Consider the following 16,640-nt stretch of genomic DNA (forward strand, 5'->3'; position numbering starts at 1 on the left):
TTTAACACAGTATTATTTTAATTACTAGTATTTTATTATAAAGGTATATACCATTTATGATTAGTTTTAAAATAAAACATCGAAATCTTAAGGAGTAGGTCAAGTAGTCGCCATTGCTAAAAGCTCACTGTTTTAAAGATAGACGCACAAAATTAAAGACACAAACATTTTCATTTAACTCTTACAGATGTTTAGCTGGATATTCTAGAACAAACAAGTAGTTCACAATCGATTGATTACAATTTATTGGTTTCATATTAAGCCGTGGTTTTGCTCTCGTCGTTTCCGGTATTTTGTTTGGATAATGAGCCGTGAATTGAAAATAAATAAACAAAAAATACAAAGTTGACAACGTAAATCTACTGAAAATGTCAGTTTTTTAAAAGTATTTTTAGGCACAGAGCATTGCTTCGAATTCGAAGTTGAAGAGGGCAGCCATACCCCTAAAAATATTTAAGTGTAAAAATTAAAAAAGATTGTTGGAGGGAAGGGGGTTGTTATTTACTACTGAAAACTTTATTACAGTGATTTATATCATGCTTTTTGATGAATAATTTCAATACATTTTTTTACAGTTACAGAAAAGTGGAGGGACAATTTTGTATAGCCATACTGTGATTTGCAAACATGTGAGCTCCCTGTTCCCGTGCGTTGCTATATGCCTTTTATTTACTATTAATTTTCCTATAAATTCCCTTTTATGGGCTTAAAATTACTTACCTTCGCCCATCTTCTTAGTGTTAATGTTGCAACGGTGCGGCTCAACAATGACATTATTATTTTCATCTTTGACGACATTCGGACATCATTTAATACATATGTAGTAATAAGCAATAAACTCATGAGTTAAGGGGGAGGGGGGTCATACTGTGAGATATATTGTCCTTTTTAATATTTGTACGGATTTTCACAGAAGAAGTAAACAATTATTTTATTCAATCAACACAAAATCAAAATTTTAATACTCAAACTGTCCTCGATTTGCTTTTGTGTCACTCCCAGGGAATTAAAGTAAAATATCAACTCATTCATCTTTAAATTGAATGAATCAGTATTATCATGTCCTTCTTCTCAACCTACTCCATATATATGCGTCATGATATCAATAGATATAAGAATCAACATTGCACGTACAACTTTTATTTTGTAGCCACGACTTTTATTCCGTAGGAACGACTACATTTTATTTCATGGGAACGAATTTTATTTTGTGGCCACGGCATTTATTTCGTGGGAACGACTTTAATTTTGTGGCCACGACTTTTATTTCATGGGAACGACTTTTATTTCGTGGCCACGAATTAAAAAAAAAGATTTCTCAAGCATATGTCCTATGGCAGCCTCCGTATAAGGCATTCACCGTACAAATGTATCATAACCCCTACTACCTTTAGTCGTACACAAAAAGGGACACAACTCAAATTACATTATGCAGAGTATGAAATCAACATGTACAGGGATTTTACTATGTTATTCAGGCACGTAGCATCGTTTTTGATGGGGGATGGGGGGGGGCAGACTCATAAAAAAAATCTTGACAAGCTATATAAAAAAGAAAAAAAAGGAAAAAGATTACTTTCCAAAAGGCACCCCCCCTGAGGCTACGTGCCTGTTATTATCACAAAGACGGTAACTGGTACATGCAGTAAATCGTAAAACATGGCTAATTCGGGGCGTGCTAAAAAGCACAAAAACAAGATGGATAAAAAATGGAAATCACTATTTAAACTATGTCAAGTGTTATCTAAATATATCAAGAAACAAGGAAATACAAAAAAAAGTGAAAGTTTAGCTGATAATTGGTACAGTGCCTGTAACGTTATGTCTAATTTTCTTCATACTGGTGTGCGACCTGTTCTCGCCGAGTACCATTTTTCGCCAGTACATTGTGACGTCATTTTATCAACACATAAAGAGCGAGTTCGATCACAAACCACGGTCACCTTAGTTCGACTAAAATGAGATCGAACCCACTTTAGTCCGACTAAAATGAAACCGTGGTCAAACCAAAGGAGAGTCTCTGGTCTGTCTCTGGTCAGGTAGTTTAAAGATGGCGGCGGAAAGCGAAACCTCCAAAAATTGCTTTTTTTAATCAGCATAACATGCTATGTGTTAAATTTTAGCGCGCACACATATGATTTAATGTGTTTACAAGGTATTGTCCATCCTTTTTCATACGCAGTAAAATTATGAGTAGCAATTAATATCTTTCTCATTTTTTTTAACCAGACATCGACCAATGTGCGTTCGAACACAGCCATACGCAACCAGGCTGAAGCTAGCAGCCACTAACAGTAGCCACTAAGCCCGTATAAGCTAGCAGTCAATAAGGAAATTCATCAAAGTACTAAGAGTACTCGAACAGAAAATTATATTTTCCTAAATTATCGACACATTTTAATTAATATCAAAATGATTAATGCTCAATAATTTGTACGAGCATTGACGGCTTCCGAAGCAGTAAAGCTCGCCTGGATAAGAGTTATAAATGCGTCTTTGTTGGATAGAAATGAAATACGTCTATACGGGTCATAAGTTATGAAAATAATGTTATCCTAAGTGTAGTCTTATTAATACAAATAGAAAAACTATATGCATCGTATAAAGTGATATGCAATTGTATTATGATATATAAGACATGATAAATTAAAGTAAATTAAAAGGCATAAAACGATACAAATATACAATAAAAATCCCAGGCCAATCCAGTGTGGCAAGATTATTTGTTTAAATCGAAGCTGAACATGTGCATGTTTAAAAATGTATGCTCTGGCCTTTTCACTCCCCCAGAAACATCAATCGAAAATTAAAAAGACATCGTATTAAATCGAATATGAGACGATAGAACACCCAGTATTGTGATTTTATTTTAAATAAAAAGATTATCATATGTCGCAGTCAAAAAACAGCAAAAATCATCAGGTGAAATTGGGATGATTTTCTCTCAGCCATGTTTTGACGGGAACCTTTGAAGAATACAACGTTAACGATAACAACGAAAAGGGACGGTTTAGCTCACTCGAACTTTGTCATATTGTAGCATTTCACAATGATATAGGGATGAAAGGCGACCATTATCTCTTTTATCTTTGAAGTGTGCATCTAACTGATACCAGCTGGGCAGTGAAGGGACCTATGGGGCTATTATTTCCCAGTCTCAAATTTGGGCTGTAGGGGTACCACCAAGTGGCTCCCAGGGGTTCTGGCTCATTTCAGGGGTTTATATCTCACTTGAGATTGACCACAAGAACTTGGAAACACTAGGATTAGGTAGAGGACCTCAAGAGGTATTCATGATAAGCGTAAGAGGGCACCTATGACCCCTACAAGGGTTCAGCTTGCTCACTCGAACTTTGTCGTATGTTAGCATTTCATACTGATATAGGTGCGAAAGGCGGGCTATTATCTCTTTTATCTTTGAAGTGTGTATCAAACGGATACCAGGGCAGTGAAGGGGACATATGGGGATATTATTTCCTGGTCTCAAATTTGGGCTGTAGGGGTACCACCAAGTGGCTCCCAGGGGTTCTTGCTCATTTCAGGGGTTTATATCTCACTCGAGATTGACCACCAGAACTTGGAAACACTAGGATTAGGTAGAGGTCCTCGAGGGGTATTCATAAATACCCTAAGACGGCACAAAGGGGTCATAGGTACACTCTTACGCTTATTATGAATAACTCTTGAGGTCCTCTACCAAATCCTAGTGTATCCAAGTTTTTGTGGTCAATCTTAAGTAAGATATAAACCCCTGAATTGAGCCAGAACCCCCGGAAGCCACTTGGTGGTACCCCTACATACTCCCAAAAAAGTGGGGGGGGGGCAACTCCATTATAATTCATTTTTTTATATGTAAATTATTAAAAATTTGTTGCTGCGAGAAAAAGGGGGGGGGGGGGGGCAGGCCCCCCTGATGCTACGTGCCTGCAACAAATTGTGTTTATGTCAAATACATGTATCTCTCTCTCTCTTTCTCTCTAATGAGGCTCAGATAGTGATTCATGCATGTGATGATTAAGTATAACTATGTTGTAAGGAACGATATGAATAAAAAAAAAGAAGTAAGAATTTACACGGATATGAAGAGAGTATTTCAACATAGAATTTAGTTCGATATATTTAAGTTTTCCTGTCTTTTTAACGATTTTGATATTTTACATGCCAGGAAAAGGTCAGAAACGACGCCAATACAAAACTGGAAAGTCACTGCCCCCAAGTGGATATCTCTTAAGATATTTAATGAGTAGTTCCTGTATTAGGAAAAAAAGGGAAGAGTTTAATTCAAAAATAGAAACATATACTTAATTGGGAAAATCACAAAAGAGAAGATCCGTTTACTTTCACACTCAGGAAGTATACACTAAGGAAGTTATATATGGGTATTCCAATTTAATTGCAACATACTATATTTGCCTTAATTCTTGTGAGAAAAAAGCATCTAATATCTTGAAGGGGTGGGGGTTGGAATTACGTCAATGAACATATGCAAAAAGCCAAAGACACACGTAAAGTTTCTCATTTCAGGATTTTTGGGAATATGCACGAGAGTTTAAGAAAATTCACTAATTGAATGTGTTAATTTTGATGCATTTGACATAAATATTATTTGGTCATACTAACTAGTCTTTTAACGACTCTTCCATTTTTAATATAACATAAGCTGGTGTGTGTATATATATATATATATATATATATATATATATATATATATATATATATATATATATATATATATATATATATATATATATATATATATATATATATATATATATATATATATATGTTTCTTGGATTTCTACAAGAGAGAGGGATTTGATGACTGTAGGTCTTAAATCTACAAAGCTTTAAAAATTGTAAATAATTTTATTACTTTAAGTATACCGGTAATCACGAGAAGAAATATCTCAAACGTGTATTTGAATATCAAAGAAATTTAACCATGGAACATCACCTACCTTACGATATTACTTATTTCAAATTAAAACATCGAGAGTATAGACATGTCTAATTATAAGTATACGTAAGGTGAAATGCATTGTTTGGCTTAACATTTGATTATAAACGCTCGAATATAAGGATGGTGGGTCCCGGTGACCCCATAGTCTTAAATATTATACATTAGTATTAGTATCTTTCTACAAATGAATATTTAAGAGGCCGAGTACAGAACGAGTACGCACGCTTTCGTGCAGCGTTTCATATGTATTGTGACGTCATCTTTTTGCCTTGTTGACGCCAAACGTGAAAAAGTTTCAGCAAGCCTAGCCCTCTGTCACGTTTTCTTAACCCGCCGAAATATAGCTTAATTCATATATTTTAAGACAGTAACCATGTATTTTATATTAATGACCTTAATATGTGATGGTATATATTTATTTATTACCTAAATATGTCTGAATGTTTTAATAATACTATAAAGATCACCATTTCCGCCTTTGTCAAATAAAAAATAGTCATTATCTGACAAACTGGGAAATTTGGCATACAAAAAACATCTTTGATAAGACCCCTAGAACAAACCAGGAGGTAAAAGTTTTTTTTATTTGACCATTTGATGCCTTTTAGCAATAACTTTTATATGTAGAACAGAAAAAGAAGTTTTAAAAATATGTAAAAAATATGCAAAATTGGTACATTTCAAGCAAAATCCCATAGGGTCCTATGTTGAAAATTAACAAACTTTGAGATGACCCCTTAAACAAACGGTGTGGTAAATGTCTTATTTTTTTTATCTTAAAATAATAACTATATCAGTAGAAATTCATGTAAAAAATTTCATTCAAAAATCTAGGGCAGAACAAATTAGACCCGGCCTCGATTTTGGTGTTATGACATCAAATTTTATTCTTAAATACACAGCTATGGAAAAACATAAAGTATGATCGATGTATATATTCTGCTTGAGAATTTACAGTTAATTAAAAGCTTGTTTATGTAAAAAAAAAAAATAACACTCTAATTAATCATAACCCGCATGATAGAAACTAGAATTTGTGTGTGTGTGTGTGTGTGTGTGTGTGTGTGTGTGTGTGTGTGTGTGTGTGTGTGTGTGTGTGTGTGTGTGTGTGTGTGTGTGTGTGTGTGTGTGTGTGTGTGTGTGTGTGAGAGAGAGAGAGAGAGAGAGAGAGAGAGAGAGAGAGAGAGAGAGAACGGGGATTATTGTTATTCTATGCAATCGATTGAAAATTTATGTACTACTTGTGATAAAATAGCTTCTTCGAATTTTCATGTGAGATATTTTTCTCTTTATAGCTAAGCTGTGGGAATATTAATCCCTCTTCAATTGTTTTATTTTATTAGCAAGTAACTATTTAGATAATTTATATAGTTATTCCTTTTTTATCTGAAGTAACCAGATATTTATGTCAAATGCATCAATATTAACACATGTTTTTCGAATTTTAAAGATGATAGGAAAAGGCATGCTCAAAAAAATCAAATGACGTTACTTAAGATTAAAAATGACACAGTACGTGTATGTATAAATTCTAAACACACATTTTCAATCCTTGACTAAGTGAGAAAAACTAAAAATATTTCAATTAGTGAATTTTTTTAAACTCTCGTGCACATTCCCAAAAATATTGAACTGAGAAGCTTTACGTGTGTCCTTGGCTTTTCGCATATGTTCATTGATGCAATTCCAACCCCAACCCCTACCCCACCCCTTCAAGATATTAGATGTTTTTTTCTCACAAGAATTAAGGCAAATATAGTATGTTGCAATTAAATTGGAATACCCATATATAACTTCCTTAGTGTATACTTCCTGAGTGTGAAAATAAACGGATCTTCTCTTTTTGTGATTTTTCCAAGTGTATTTTTTTTTATTTTTGAATTAAACTCTTCCCTGTTTTTCTTAATACAGGAACTGCTCGCTAAATATCTTAAGAGATATCCACTTGGGGGCAGTGACTTTCCAGTTTTGTATTGGCGTCGTTTCTGACCTTGGCTTGTACAATATCAAAATCGTTAAAAAGCCAGGAAAACTTAAGATATATCGAACTAAATTTTATGTTGAAATACTCTCTTTATATCCGTGTAAATTCTTATTTCTTTCTTTTATATTCATATCGTTCCTTACAACATAATTATACTTAATCATCACATGCATGAATCACTATCTGAGTCTCATGAGAGAGAGAGAGAGAGAGAGAGAGAGAGAGAGAGAGAGATTTGACATAAACACAATTTGTTGATAATTTTACCAATTACACTGGATTTATCGTATTTGTTGCTCAAAAATTCATAAGTCATAGATGCAGACACATCTCCATGCTTGCAGATGAAGAAGATAATATGTTCATGTAAATAATGTGTTATATTTTTTGATAAATAATTAATCTGAATAGATGTACAGTTTGCCTACATGCCAGGACTATTTACACGAATTACCGTTCTCTGTCTTTCTCCAGAGACGTAAAATTTCATCGATCGGCTTTTGGAGCATACTCCAAATAGTACTCAGCGGAGAACATACTCCAAAACTTTTATAACCTCGGTTTTTAGAGTCGTACTCAGTGGCGCACATACTCGGAGTACGGAGTACGTATGGAAAAAGTTTTATAACCTCGGGGCCTGGTCGCACGTACGCCAGTATCGTGATTACGCACATTATCAATTTTTGAGAAATCTAGCCGCGCTTCATCACTTCAACTTTATTTCATTTGAATCTCTTGGTATTGACTTCGATGAAAATCAAAACAATTAAAAATAAATTATAACGTTATAACGTTATATAGGCGTATGGTAAAAATAATAGCAGATATATATTACACCCTAACATCCTTCCGTTGCTCGGAAAAGGCCCGAGAAGTTGCGATGTGTAGCGCAGACGACAGTGGACGTGATGTCAAGAGTCAGATAAAACTATAGTTCTGTGGAAGAAGAGGTATAGAGGCCTACACATCAGGGAGTTCGATTTTATACACTTACTGATATAAGTATATAACGTAATAATTAAGGGAATATTGCTAAAATAATATTACTGTCCTTCCACTGCATTATGTTTGATCAGGGACGTAAAATACGTCTCTGGCTTGATTTCATTGGCATATCAAGAAATGTCAGACTATAACCTTGATTTAATGATTCAAATTATTTAACCATTGCACTGACACAATGTATTGGTTATATCCGGAAGTTTTGTTTTGTCTTTTATTTAAATCAATCACGTGATTTTAACAGGCCGCCGACCAGGAAGAGGAGTAAACACGAACTAGGAAGATCAAACATGGACATTGTCGTCATTTTGAGTTGTAGGGCTTTGTGAGGTGCGTAGTTTGTTAAACGTATGTTATTACTGATTGTTGAAGAATTATTTCAATCTTATGCTATAACAGAGTTGGCGAAATTGCCTTAAATGTACCAGCTTATGAGTTGTTATCAGTCTAGACGGACTCCCAAAACGGAGTCAATGGAAAAGAATTTCTGTATTTTGGACTCCGTTTTGGGAGTCTACGCATGCGCACTTGTACAAAAAATGGCGATTTTTCGATGAAAACATGGGGTCCACGAGAAATCATCTTGCAAAGTGCTGCATGTGTTGGCAGACTTCTAACATGTTTTAAAAGACACAGGATATAATTTACTATCGATCGTATTTGCACGAAATAGGTGTTTATTTGCACTTAAGAAAGTTATTTATCTCCGAAGTTGGATGTTTGGACGATGCTTAAAAAGTGATAATTTTGTGTTTTTCATGGAATTTTATCGTTACTAAAAGGTAAATTGCATTAAATTGTACTTTCTCTGTATTGTGTTACAATTCAAAGTCACCAAACACTCAAATTGATAAGTGCATAAACGAAAAGGGACCCGACTACTAACAAAAACTGGCTGCTCTAGCGATGTTTAAAAACGTCTTATTTGTTTTGAAAAAATAGAATTGGTAGTTTAAAAACCTAGAAAATTAAACAAATTGTCATTCTAGATACAATAACTCTTTAAATTAAACAGATAATTATCATCAAAACAATTATAATCGGTCGCGGCGTTTCCGATGTTAGTTAACCATATTAAATGCATAATTATTCAAGATAATTCAGTAATTAAGCCTGAAAATGATGTAAATGAGACTATATTTCAACAAACAATGATAAATAACCATATCCAAGCATTTAATTTATTTCTAAAAAGTTATAGTTATGCGCGATCGAAGATATGGGTGAATTTTTCATTTTAAAAATTAATCTTACGTAATACAAGTAAACAGTTATAAACATTTGACATAAATATGCCAAATAAACGTTCAGAAATGTTTTTGAAAGTTTAAAATTAATTTTTGTCGTGTTTTTGGCCAATTTTATAGATTTATTTAGAACTAAGGGGCATAACTCATACGTTGTTTACATTAGAAACGCCATTTTACCGCAATGCATGATGGAGCCAAAGACTCCGTTTTGGGAGTTAACTCCGTTTTGGGAGTCCCGTCTAGACTGGTTATAAGGGAATCGTTAACATGTTGCTGTCCTTTCAAATTATCTAGCTTGATGACCATGATGACTATTGGCTAGCACATCATGAAACTAAATCATCTAGTCATCTTTGTAATTTAATAGGATAATTAAGATTAATGTGACTGCTCTTCAACTTGTCAGACATTAAAACAGCACAATTACTATAGTAGATTTTATACAGGAAACCTAACCAGGAAGAGAAAAAACCAAGCACATTGTCGCCATTTTGAGTTGGAGGTGAACAGGTTTGTAATTTGTTAACTGTGGGTATCAATACATGTAACTATTATCTGATTAAGTTGATAATTTAAACCTAGTGTTTTATCTCTACTGGCGTGCAACCTTATATTCATGCCAAGTACCTTTCCTAGCCAGTGCATTGTTACGTCATATTTTGTACATGATTTTATTTCATTGTGTTGATAGAATGACGTAACAATACACTGGCGAGAAATGGTTCTTGGCAAGAATTGGTTGTTTGTCAGTAATTGTCAATTTAGTTTTTATTTCTGATCAAAATTTGGCCATTGTCTGTCATTGTCGTTGTTGTAAATTTCAACATTTTCATCTTCTCTAAAACTGCTTGGTCAATTTCATCCAAACTTGGCACAAAGCTTTATTGGGCAAAGGGATACAGTGGGGCAACAGCTTGGGTACCATTTTTTATGTAGGAATACATGGAGGAAAATCTAATTTTCGAAAACCAATCAGCCTGAAAAGCTGTAACTTGTGCACCACTCAGGTATTGTAGTTTCAAGTTTATGAATTATAATCTCTGGAGTTAGTGTTGGGCTACTATAGGAGAGTTGAATTTCTAAACAGGAATACACAGAGAAAAATCTTTTCAAAAACCAATTATGAAGTTGTCTAGACATTTTGTATTTGATACTCTAAAGACGGTTAAAGCTTTTCATTGACTTTATTCTCAGGTGAGCGATGTGGCCCTTGGGCCTCCTATAGCATTTTAATTCACTTGAATATTACTGAAATTTTATAAGCCTGTATATGAAAATCAAGAAAATATGTTAAATGGTAATAGGGATGTATACGTTCCGAAGGTGTGTTCAATAGAGCGGGTGTTGCACATGCTCGCCAAAACTCCCTATACCTGCAACACAACTTTTAGTGAGCGCTTGTGAGCACTCGTTCTTTTGAACACACCCTTGGTTATATATGATATGTTTTTGGTGCGACTGTTGAGGCGAGCGCAGCATAGAAAAGAAAAATCTCACCCTACATATGTAGTGATCAAAATGAAATTAATCAATCATAAGTATGAAACAACGGTTTGTTCTTTCATTTCTATTCCATTGTTATATTACTAAATTTTTAATGGTCTGATAAGATATGAACTTAAGTATTCACTTGATGAGGAGAAACTTTGGTGATTTGTTTCCATAACACCTTGGGAGAATTTTGTTGCATTTTATTTTATAATTGATTTTAAAAAAAGGTATATGTCCCTTTACAATTAACACTTTGTAAAAACTGGAATTCAACTTGTCAAGGGAAAACAACTTCAAAAATATAATTATGGTAATATATACAACACACCAATTCTTAGAGTACAGGCCTGGTAAAGGAAAACGAATGATTTGTGGTGGTGTTATCCCTAGCTATCACTTAGTCGACTGACCTATCAAACTTATTATTTACATCATGAAATGCTATATACAAACAACTGGAACTGACTTTCTCATTGAAAAATAACAAAATATTTTTAGTTAATATCATTACACAAATAAGGTTCTTTGGTACATTAACATATGCAGGGACCAACCTAGAGCAAAATATTAGGGAGACTCTATACTTCTCCCTAACACAAAAATAGGAAGAAGTTTAAGGAATCAGGGAGACTTCCATTACTTGACAATGGCATAACACTAATGATGATATACACAGATTAAAGCTTTAAAAATTTAAATTAAATTAGAAGCAAGTCAATCAAAAATAAAACAACTTTTAAAAATTGAAAAAAACTTATCCAATTTATTAAATTTAATTTATTTGATGTATTCATACATTTTATAAATGAAATGTTTTGTAATTGTTTTAGCAATTTATTTTTAAGTTTAATTGAGGAATAAATTCAGTATCTGTATTTCTGTATATTTTGGAGGTACAGTACTAACAACGCTGATCCCATATTTAACCATGCTCAAAAATCTTCTTTTCAAATACTATTTGACCAGAAAGGCTGTAACTTTTTGGAGGCATCCTCAGGTAGTGTAGATTCAAGTTTGTCCAAATCATGGTCCCCAAGGGTAGGGTGAGGCCACAGTGGAGGAATGTATAGAGAAAATCTTTAAATACCTTCTTCTCAAAAATTATTCGGCCAGAAAAGCTTAAACTTTTGTGAAGGCATCCTCAGGTAGTTTAGATTCAAGTTTGTTCACATCATGGTCCTCAGGGGTAGGGTGGGGGGTGTATTTTTACATAGAAATATATAGAGAAAATCTTTAAAAATCTTATTCTCAAAAACTACCAGGTATAAGGCCAGAAAAGCTCAAATTAGAGTGGAAGCATTCTCAAATAGTGTAGATTCAAATTTGTTTAAGTCATGGTTCTTGGGGGTAGGACAGGACCCGATGGGGGATAAATTTTTACAAAGGAATATATATATAAAATCTTCTTTTAAAAACTATTAAGCAAGAAAAGCTTAAATTTGTGTGGAGGCATCCTCAGGTAGTGGTAATTCAAGTTTGCTAAATCATAGTCCCTGGGGCTAGGGCGGGCCGCATGTTGGATGAATTTTTTAAAGGAATATATAGAGAGAATCTCTAAAGAAAAGTGGGGCCATTAAATGGAGGGGGGGGGGGGGGGTATAAAGGAATAGAGAAAAATCTTATTACAGGTACAACAAAAAAAGGGGCTAGATATTTACCAAATAAAAATATGCGGATAAAAAATTGGCAGATTTTAAATGGTTTATTAGCAATGTCTACTGTACTTAGTTGTCAAGATATTTTGATATAGCTGCAATAATGTAGCCCTCTTCGATTTTTTATATCTGATGTTTACTGGAGAGGGCTACAATTCCACAGGATCTCCGTAAGGGTGCAAAATAGATTTTTTAATGCGGCTGACTTCGATCTGAAAAGATCCATTTTTTATTTGACTTCCTTTAGATGAAATGATTTTTTAATTGAGGTTGAACAGATTAACCATATATAAATCAAAACCAGATAAAACACATAAGCATGTTTACCAGTCGTCTTTTTCAGCAGCCATGACAGTTCTCGCAAGATTTTATGGGTTTTGATGGGCTTGATAACGTGAATGTCAGTGTAAATAATCGATCTTACCTCGTTATATCACTAAGACATCATTTAAGGAAATGGTATATAATGGAAAATTCATATTTACCAGATAAAACACATAAGCATGTTTACCAGTCGTCTTTTTCAGCAGCCATGACAGTTCTCGCAAGATTTTATGGGTTTTGATGGGCTTGATAACGTGAATGTCAGTGTAAATAATCGATCTTACCTCGTTATATCACTAAGACATCATTTAAGGAAATGGTATATAATGGAAAATTCATATATACCGCGTTAATTAGGTTTAGAATAGGGAAATTCCTATATTCAGTTCAAGATCCGCTCCTGAATTCTCATTGGCTGTCCCAAAATAAAACTGGTCAAGGTCAGTAAACATGGCGGACAAATTCAACTTTCGTTGTTAACATACACGAAAAATAACCGATATAAGGACTATACTTGATATTTTTGGATTAATTTATGCCATACACATCTACAATGTTTGAGTTTAGGTAAGAAATGCAAATGTTATTGTCATTTATGTACGATTTGAGACGAAATCGTTGCGGGAGTGAATGACTCCCGCACTTGCACCATTACGGAGATCCTATGGAGTTGTAGCCCCCCCCCCCCCAAAAAAAAAAAATCGGGAGAGGGCTACATTATTGCAGCTAATTTTGATACTGTAATGCTAATTTGATCAGTTAAGGCTATTGTTGCTCAGGTGAGCGATTTGGCCCCTGGAGATCTTGTTTACTATCATACAACTTGGCATAGAAATAGTGATCAATATTTAGAATCTATGAAGGACTTTACTTTTGGGCAGAATATTGGCGTAGGAAAATATCATGTTTTTCAATTCAGAATTGCTGCAAATTAATGAGTCTGGAAAAAGATAGTGACCTTGACTTGACCTTTCTGTGATTAAACTAATAGAATCATTTGGTTATATGATCTGTTTTACTGTGTCAAAATTTCATGAATTCTTATGCCTCCCTTCGAAGAAGGGAGGGCACATTGCTTTGCTGTCTGTTTGTCGGTCGGTCCACCAACAGTTTCCATTCATTTTCTTTGCAGAGGATGAACATATTGGAATTAAATTTGGTATACATGTTTATCATGATAATATCTAGGTCAAGTTTGATTTTGGGTACGATCGAGCTATTTTCAATAGAGTTATGGCCCTTGGACGTAGACAAATTCCAGTTATTTACAATTTCTGCTCATTTTCTTCGCAGAGGATGAACATATTGGAATGAAATTTGGTTTACAGGTTTATCATGATAATATCTAGGTCAAGTTCGATATAGGCTACGATCGAGCAATTTTCAATAGAGTTATGGCCCTTGGACATGTCTTAAATCTGAAGTCAGACTTAAGTCAATAAATTTGCACTTAATTTTTTAGATTGTTCTTAAAGTGGATCACAAAAAAAATGACTTAGGGTTAAGTATGAAATATTGTCTTAAATCTTAAGACTGCTATTAGGCAGACTTAAGTTTATAGATTGTTACCAAGTAAGTTCAAAATGGCGACACTTGTTGGATTTTTAATAAGAAATGATCAGCAAAGAGGGCGGCTTCCTTGTCCTCGGGTTTCTATTTATAGTTGAGGTTTTTCCCCTTTGTTTACTTGCTATTGAAGTCATTTCCCTTTGTTAAAGTGAAAGTGTGTAAGCACGTCTGCATAATGACTGACATGTTATCCAGTAAGAAAATACGCTAATATTTGTGTAAAGCATCTTTTAAATATAATTTTTTAACTTTGTGATACATGTATATAATAATGTTTATGATACAGCCGATAGGAATCTTCAAACGAAGAAGAGTTCCACTTTTAACAAGTTCGGTCAAAAAATCATGTGAGTTACTATGATGTTAAAGCTAAGACAAATCTTAGTTAAGTTTTTTCTTAGATCATTTTGTGATCAACTTAAGTAAGTAATCTTTAACTAAGTTTGAATCTGAGATTTAAGACAAAATTCTAACTTAAATTTAAGACAGTTTCATGATCCTGGAGCCAGTTATTTGCAGTTTACGTTCAGATGTGTGCATTTAATAACATGAACTATTTCCCATTTGTGATGTAAATTAACTACATCATTAATTTTCTTGTAAAGAAAAAACAGCTTACCGTAAATAATCGAATTAAAGTCAGCAGTGATATAACAAGCATATAGGGTCAGAATAAGAGAACAACACTATTCTCTGTCCCGAGTTTTTGCTTCCACCACTTTTTCATATTTCTATAATCATAAATACCTTTGCGTTCAAACTACGTTCATCCACTAATATGAAAAATGTCCAGATTATTTGTTTTGAAATGCCCCCCTCTCCCGCTTCAGGTTTGAATACACATCCCAAAATAGGGAGTCTACGGGGATTTTGCATTGAGTCAGCCATTTTAAAGCCATGATAACTTTAAAAAATTGCCCGAGGTTTCCCAAGTACTTCCGAATGGAGAAAAGATGTAAACATTTCCCTTTATTTAACTCTTTAAGAAATTTGTTTTCGTTCCTGTGAACTTTTACGGGTGAAAAATAATAATAGTTCAATGATGATATCTTGGATATATTCCATTTTATTGATTTCAACTATATTTCTTTCACAGGTGTGTGTATTGTTATTAAAAATCATCAAAAAGTGATGGAAGCAATAACTTGGGACAAATTATAGTTATTTATTAAAATCATTTTATCAATTTAATTTACCCGGTATGCAGTTTAAATAGATAAAATAGAGAAGATTCAATACTTCTTCACATTTAATAAGACTGAACAATTATAATAAAAAAATTTGAAAATTATAATCCGGCTGCAAAGCATACTTATCAATTTTTGAATAGGCTATGTCAATTTGAATGGATGGTAAAAATACATCGTCAAGTATCCAAATGAAGAAGCAATGATAAATAATTTTAGATGTACTCAAAAAATGTAACATTTTAGAACTATATATTGTATGTTATTCTAGATAATTCCATTAATGTAAAATAATATCTGCATTTACCGGTACCTAGTGTCGTGTAGGTGTTGGTTATTTTTTAGTCAGGGGGGATAAATTTTCAGACAAATACTTTTATTTATCTGTAATTTATCGTCAAGACCATGGCAGTGTTAATTTGCTGGACAACTCTACCGAAGGGATACGCGGTTTTACCCGAGACACCTGTTTTTGACCGCGGGGGATGCACGGAAAATACATGATCAGCGTTGACAGTACTGTATTAGTCAAACCCTTTGACACAAGTACAACCGTTAAGGAGAGGATCTTATTTTCTTTTTTTAAATAACTGTAAACAAATGGTTTCATGATTATTAAAGCATTAATCTGGCAGAGTTATTAACTAATTACAAGTTAACAACTAATTGTATTATCAACATTATAAGAAATAAACATCAGTTGCACAGCATGTTGTTGCATCACCCGTATTTATAACCCCTAAAGATAAGACAGTTTTTAGTAATAATCATAACAAAAGTTAACTTAGGCTGTGAAAATGTGTTTAAAATTGGTTAATTATCATTTCTTTGCCTTTGTGGTTAATTTTCAAGATTTTCAACTCATAATACAAGGCGACTTCAACTTCTCTTTTGGAGTAAATTCCAACGAAGTTACAGATCAAAAAACGACTATTTCGTCCTCTAGGTTGGTCCTTGATATGATACATATGTAAAGTAAGTAAAAAGCGATTGACTGTCCAGTGTGAGATCTAGAATTTGTCAAAAGCGATGCACGTATCAATGTAATTTAAGTAATTTTAGCCTCACATTAAAATTTCTCCCTCTCTCTTTCATTCAGATCATGCTCCCCTTGGTTACAAAAATAGCCGAGAAAGTATGATTGTGGCCCTTTTAGATTTGATTACTGCCTTTTTATCCTCAATTTATTTGCAAAAGATTTTTGTCTCTGGATCTCAA

General features: G+C 33.7%; 1 protein-coding gene across 4 annotated transcripts in view; it reads left to right on the forward strand.

The window, feature by feature from the left end:
- The window catches only part of LOC136269574 (tripartite motif-containing protein 2-like), a 106,917-nt gene that overhangs the window by 87,531 nt on the left and 2,746 nt on the right, over positions 1-16,640 (forward strand). Inside the window, exons 1-2 of one of the 4 annotated variants that reach the window (XM_066082915.1) lie at positions 7,832-8,276; positions 9,632-9,706. The gene's annotated coding sequence lies outside the window, so the exon portion shown is untranslated. Of the gene's footprint in view, positions 1-7,831; positions 8,277-9,631; positions 9,707-16,640 lie in introns of those variants that run through there. The other 3 variants (XM_066082914.1, XM_066082916.1, XM_066082917.1) reach the window with 3 other exon arrangements.

Source organism: Magallana gigas, chromosome 4 (assembly GCF_963853765.1).
Source record: "Magallana gigas chromosome 4, xbMagGiga1.1, whole genome shotgun sequence".
In the NCBI taxonomy this organism is placed as follows: Eukaryota; Metazoa; Mollusca; class Bivalvia; order Ostreida; family Ostreidae; genus Magallana; species Magallana gigas.